Source organism: Vicugna pacos, chromosome 35, assembly GCF_048564905.1.
Source record: "Vicugna pacos chromosome 35, VicPac4, whole genome shotgun sequence".
NCBI classification, from domain to species: domain Eukaryota; kingdom Metazoa; phylum Chordata; class Mammalia; order Artiodactyla; family Camelidae; genus Vicugna; species Vicugna pacos.
In genome coordinates, this window is record NC_133021.1 from 14476779 (window position 1) to 14483660 (window position 6882).

Genomic DNA, 6882 nt, shown 5'->3' on the forward strand with positions numbered 1-6882 from the left:
ACACTGTCCGTGCACAGCTGAGGGAGCGCCTGCGTGTGTGTCTGTGTGTGTGTGTGTCTGTGTGTCTGTGTGTGTGTGTGTGTAAGCGATTTTTTTTTTTTTTGCCTAGAAGCTCACTGGGAACTAAATAATGTATATTCTTGACCATGAAGGAATTGTTTTAGTAAACCTCCAACAGGCCTAACTGATTCGATCATTCTTTCTTCAAGTATCGTTGTCCCCTGGAATGTTCTTTAAAACTCCAGCTTCCTAACCCTGCCCCCAGTGAAGTCAGAATCTTGGGTGGGAGAGGCCAAGGATCTATGCTTTCAACAAACACTCTGAGGGATTCTTAAGAACCTGAAGTCTGCAACCATCCACAAAATGCAGAGACAACCTACTGAATGGGAGAAAATACTTGCAAATGAAACAACCAATAAGGTGTTACCAAAATATATAAACAACTTGTACAACTCAATTTTTTAAAAAAATTTTTTAATTGAGCAGAAGACCTGAATAGACATTTTTACAAAGAAGACATACAGATGGCCAACGAGCACATGAAAAGATGCTCAACATCACTAATCAACAGAGAAATGCAAATCAAAACTATGAGATATCATCTCACACCTGTCAGAGTGGCCATCATCAAAGTATCTACAAAAACCAAATGTTAGAGAGGATGTGGAGAAAAGGGAACCTTTGTAAAGTGGTGCAGCCACTATAGAAAACAATATGGAGTTTCCTCAAAAAACTAAAAATAGAATTATCATATGATCCAGCAGTTCCACTCCTAGATATGTATCTAAGGAAAACAAAAACACTAATCTGAAAAGATACATGCAACCAATGTTCACAGCAGCACTATTTACAATAGTCAAGATACAGAAGCAACTAAGTGCCCTTCAACAGATGACTGGATAAAGAAGGTGTTGTATATATACGTATATATGATGGAATACTACTCAGCCAGAGACAGAGTGGAATTTTGCCATTTGAAACAACAGGGATGTACCTAAAGGATATTATGTTTAGTGAAATAAGTCAGACAGAAATAGACAAATACTTCACCACTTATATGTAGAATCTAAAAAATAAAACATATCGTGAATATAACAAAACAGAAACTGACCCACAGACATACAGAACAAACTAGTAATTACCAGTGGAAAGAGGGAGGAGGTGGGAGGCAAGATACCAGCAGGGGATTAAGAGGTACAAACTACTATAAAATAAATAAGCTACAAGAATATATTGTACAGCACAAGGAAATATAGCTATTATTTTGTAATTCTTTTAAATGGAGTATAATCTATAAAAATATTGAATCACTATGCTATACACCAGAAACTAATATAATATCGTAAGTCAATGATACTTCTGAGGTGGGAAGCCCCATGAAAAAGACCGGCAGGACCCCCAGGCAAGGCCACTACTCTCCTGCCAGGGCCATCTCGTTCCCTGGCCCAGCGGTATTACCTCTCTTTTTGCCTCTATAAAACAGCTTGCTTCTAGGAAAGTGAAACTCACCCTTAAGGTGCTATCAGTTCCCTGAGCTCACTCCTGATTGGTCCATTTGTAACACCTCATTTGCATAAAACTCACTCCTGATTGGTCCATTTCTTAAAAGTTCATTCCTGATTGGTCCACTTTGTTATACTTTATTTGCATATGAAGTTGCAAAGTCTAGACTGGCTGCCTATAAAATCCTGTGTAAACCTACAGACAGGATCCAGAGCTTGGAGTGTTAACTCCTCTGGGTCCGCTGGCGTAATAAACCAGAGTTCTCCAACTCTCCAAGTGCTGCTTGGTCTCTCACCCGGATCCAGGTTACTGTCACAACTGAGCTGTAACACTGAGCTGTGACACACTTTGCTGCAACATTTCAACTTAAAAAAGAGAAGAAATTATCTGAAATTAAAAATTTGGTAGCTGAGTTGTGTCTCAGAATAGACAGAGGAGGAGAAAGAATTAGTGAGCTGGAAAGGGGGCCGATAAAATATCCAAATGAGGAAAAAAAGCCTGAAGTCTGAGAACCACTAGACTAAATATTAACAATAGCTCTTATTATTCTAACCTATGCAACCTCTTCACCGAAAAAAAAAAAAAAAAAACGAAATCTGCCTCAAAAAAAATACTGGGGTCCATCAACACTTATTCTTTGTGGACTTGCATGCAGAGAAAAGTCTGACAGCACAGTCCGTGACAAACCCTGTTTCAGCAGATATCGTGATGATGGCAGGGCACGACTCTCAGAATAATTTACACCAAAAACATCCCCAACGGTCCTTTTCAGGCATCACTCCCACCCCTGCAATTTCTCTATTCTCAAAAACATATCTGTCTATTAAAATTCTTTCCCTTTTATGCACTGAAAAACACAAGCCACAAAAGAAACCTTTGGAAGGTTGGAGACATGTGAAAGCAAGCTATGTGCTAACCTTATCCTGGAATGACTGGTTTGCTTGGGTGTGATGATGATAGGGTGTTTATGTAATCGAACGTCCTTCGTCTCAGGGGACGAATTCTGAAGTATTTAGGGGTGAGGTGTCATGACAGCTTCAACTGACTACCAAATGTTTCAGAAAAAAGCACTGGTATCTGTGTAACAGACACACAGATACAGGTGCACGCATGTACACATGCACGTGTGTGATGGGAGTGAAGGAAGGGAGATGTGTGGTGACGGTGATGGTAACTCTAGGGTGTCTATTGTCCTCTAACTCTTGCGTAGATTTTGGTTGGAGAGGAACAAATCCCGCTGTGTTCTCCTGCTGCCCTCCCCCTGCCTCCCACGCCCCAGCACACCCTGCCCACCCTCTGGCTGGAAGTGACCACCTCAAACCCCAGGCCACCCTGCTTCCTGGCTTCCCTTGCAAGCCTTGGGAGCAGCTAGAAAGCTGTCTGCTGCTCTCGTTCTAATCTTCTTTCAATAAATCCCACCATAAAAAGTCTTCACCTTGTAATGTAGGGGTGTGCTCATCACTCAGCTCCCAGTGAACAGGTAACTGAAAACCCTAGGGTGTGTTGCAGCCCTGAGGGCTGGAGAAATAGGAGCCGGCAGGTAGTCCAGGCACTTGTGGGTCTGATTCCATTTTTAGGAGGATGTGTAGAGGGCGCTGGCCTCTCTGGACCTGATGGGCCATGAGAACAATTATCTGTCATCTACCGCTAAATCTAATCATCACTGAAATTCCTCCTCCCCTACCCACTGCTGTCTGGTTCCAGACGCGCTCACAGCTCCCTCCGTGCGACGCGGCTGAGCAGACTCAGCCAGAATGGCCAGGGGTTTAATGACACTCTGGGAAGTGTCCTGTCATTTGCATCTGTCATTGGGGTCCCAACCTCCATGTGATTGACGCACGTTAGAGAGTCAGGGACAACAGGCTCAGAGCCCTCAAACTCGAGGGGAAAGTGAGGTGCCGCAGCCAGGAGCCACCCAGGGGTGCTGGGTAAGGCCGGCAGCTGGCACTGTGTAGAGCTCATTGGAGGCAAGCCAAGGCTCATTAGCAATACCATGACAAATGTCCTTGTGGTCAGGCGCACTCTATGGTGTGTGAGGTACCAGAAACAACACTTTGCGGAACCTCATTGGAGAGGCTGGGTCAGGGGAGGGGGAGGCTGGAATCCCCCACCTGAGGATGGGAAGCAAGAATTAAGATGAAACACAAAAACCTAACAGAGATGCTTGCTGGACCTGAGAGGAGCAGACACTCCTCTCAGTGACCGGGCTGGTGGTACGTCCTGATCCCTTAGTCAGAGGAAATTAGAAATAAAAACCGGACATCAACTGCGGCAGACCGAGTGACTGCCCCCCAGAGACATCCCAGTCCTGCTCCCCAGGCCCTAGGACCGTCGCCCTACGTGGCAAAAGAGACTTCAAAGAGGTGACCTGATTCAGGATCTTGGGATGGGATAGAATATCCTGGATTATCTAGGTGGGCCCCAAATGTAATCACTGTGAAAGAGACCATGAGAGGATGGAGACGAGGATTGGGGCACTGAGGCCACCAGCCACGGCCAAGGAGGGGAGGCACCTCCACGAACCAGAATTGGCCAGGAGCAGACTCTCCCCTGGAGCCTCCAAAAAGAAACCAGCCCGGCTCGCACCTGGATTTTATTTAGTTAGTTAGCTGTTTTACTTTTTTTTTTAATGGATGTACAGGGGTTTGAACCCAGGACCTTGTGCATGCTAAGCACGCGCTCTACCCCTGAGCTATTACCCTCCCCCCACACCTGGATTTTAGACTCCAGAGCTGTAGGAGAATATATTTGTGTTGCTTTAGGGCCCTAAGTCTGTGGTAGTTTGCTACCGTGGCCACAGGGAACTGAGACACCCATCCCGTAAACGTTCATCATATGTGGTTATGCCAAGTTAGCTGAGACCTACTGGCCTTTCCCACTTCCGTGTACATTCAGAACTTCCCAGTAACTCCCATTTTTGTGTCTTCATGAAATTTTGCATTACCAAACTCTATCAGGAACCAGTCATCAGAGTGTATAAACCCCGCCCACTGAAGCCACCAAGGCAGAAGCGGGCATGAGGAGGCGAGAGGAGGTCAAAGCCCAGCTTCTGCGGAGACAACGTGGTACCATTTCGACAGCAGTGCTTCCTCAGGCTCCCGTCTGACCACACCCCTCAGGACATGAGGGTGCTGGACCTGGGGACACCCAGGCTGGTCCACAGCAGGGTCGCGAAAAGCCCCGTGGAGGCAGTTTGATGTAACAGGAATGTAACGGACGCACAAGCATTCGAACCCTAGCTACACAGTGCCCAGCGCTAAATTCTGAGCTTCCGCTCCCCTGAAAATGAGAAATAATAACCCCTCCAGCTCTCTGTGTGGAAGAGACCGGATTGCAGAAGGAGAGACCCTAGCACGGTAGCTCCTAATGACTGTTAGCAACAGGAAGTGGTTTGTCCCTGCTAGTCCCAGACTCTTCATTTATCCCCACCCCACTCTTTCCCCGCTGGTGACCGTAAATTTGCCTTCTGTGTCTGTGAGTCTGTTTCTGTTTTGTAAATAAGTTCATTTGTCTTTTTAGATCAAACCATTATGGTGTGTGCCTAAAACTAATACAATGTTACATGTCAATTCTATTTTAATTAAAAAATAAAATGGAAAAAAATTACAAGAGGGGGCTGTCCCGAGGCCTAGAGAGGGTTACCGTCGGGGAGAGGACTGTCTCCCATGACCCTCCAGCTCACCAAACGGGACCCCACTTCAGGAATCCCAGCTCCTATGCACAGCACTTTCCATCTATCTTTCCGGGTGCCCATGACAGCTGCCTGGACAGCCCTCTGGGCACTGAGTTGACGTTTACGTGACACCAGCTGTGTGACATGTAGGATGATTCGGGCTGCACCACGGGAGGGAGGCAAGTGGATGAGCCAAACTGTGGCCCTTTCTCAAGGAAGTTATGTTCCAGACAAGCAGTGGGTAGACAAGAACAGAAATACACTCATGGAGGTGGAGACGGCCCTGGGTGGGGGCAGGACGAGGTGCCTCGGCCAGTTCCCGGGCAGATGGAAGGCTTCAGTGCAGCTCCCCAAAGAGGCCGTGATTCCCGTGTGCCCTGGAGACCGGCAGGCTGTGACAGATGGCAGAGGGATGGGGGGAGAGGGAGCACCTGGGGCTGCTTGCACAAGGCGAGCCTCCACCCTGGGCAGCATTCAGTGGACATGCTCAGATCCACTCGCTCCAAGTGCAAACGCCACCCCTCAGTCAGGAGGCTTCTGCTCGGTTCTTTGTGGTTGACACAGGGTCCAGAGAAGGGCGGAGGTTGGAACCAATGCTCAGCACAGCTCTTGCCCGAGAAAGAGATGCCAGTGAGTCCATTTGGAGCTGATCTTCACTGTCATCAGAGCACCGACTTGGGCACTTTTCTCAGCTACACAACTGTCGAGCCAGCAGGCGCCAGCAGCAGGAGGGAGACGCAGAGGGCCAGCCCAGGACCCCTTGGTGGAGGGGCCTGTGGTGGGGGCGTGCTCGGGCCGGGGCAGCCCGGGCTCTTGCACCCTGAGTCTGAGACTCAGACAGGCCAGCTCACTCAGGCTCTGGTCTGTGGCAAAAAAGAAGCCAAGGGCCCCAGTGGGAAGTTCGTAAGAGGGGAGAGGTCTGGGCTGGTGACCGAAGCCCAGGCAAGGGCGAGGGTCGTGGCACGGACTGGTCCCAGCAAGGTGGGGTCCGAGTGCTCAAGGCCCCCCAGACCCTCGAGGCTAGTGCAGTGCAGTGCTCGGGACCACACGCCTGGGGGTGTGAGCAGGAGCTAAGGGGCCGGGATCTCAGAGCCCAGCCAATGTGGGGCCTACCGCTGGCCACCATCAGGGCAGCCAGGACCCCCCGCCCCAGCAGAGATGCATCTGCCCGTCAGCACAGGACCACTCCTGTGGTGACAGCCACTTCATGCTCAGCAACTTGGAGAAAGAGAAGAGTGTCTATCACCTTGGCACCAGCTGGCCAGGGGGTCCCACCATTTCCACGGGTCCTTTGTTCAACGGGGAGTTCAGGCTGCTGATACTGAGTGATGCCGTCACTGACATGGTGGTGACACCGATGCTGACGTGATGCCGTCACTGATGTGGTGGCGACACCGATGTGAGTACCCGCGTCCGTGCGGTCACTTCCGCGCGGTGAAGTCCTAGCAGGCATTCGGCTGTGAAGCGCACACGTCCAGCACAGAGGGCGGCAGTCACCCGGCCCTGGGAGGCTTTTTGATGAGGACATGGATGAGCAAGTGCTTGTTAAACATCTTAAAAACCTTTCCTGTAACAGGTTGCCTGTAGATTATATTAAATGCGTAAGTAAAGTCCTTGTCAACTTGTCCCATTTACATCCAACCCCAGATGAAAGTCACTTCCCCCCACAGCTTCCTGTCACATATTTTTTAATCGGATAATTGAGC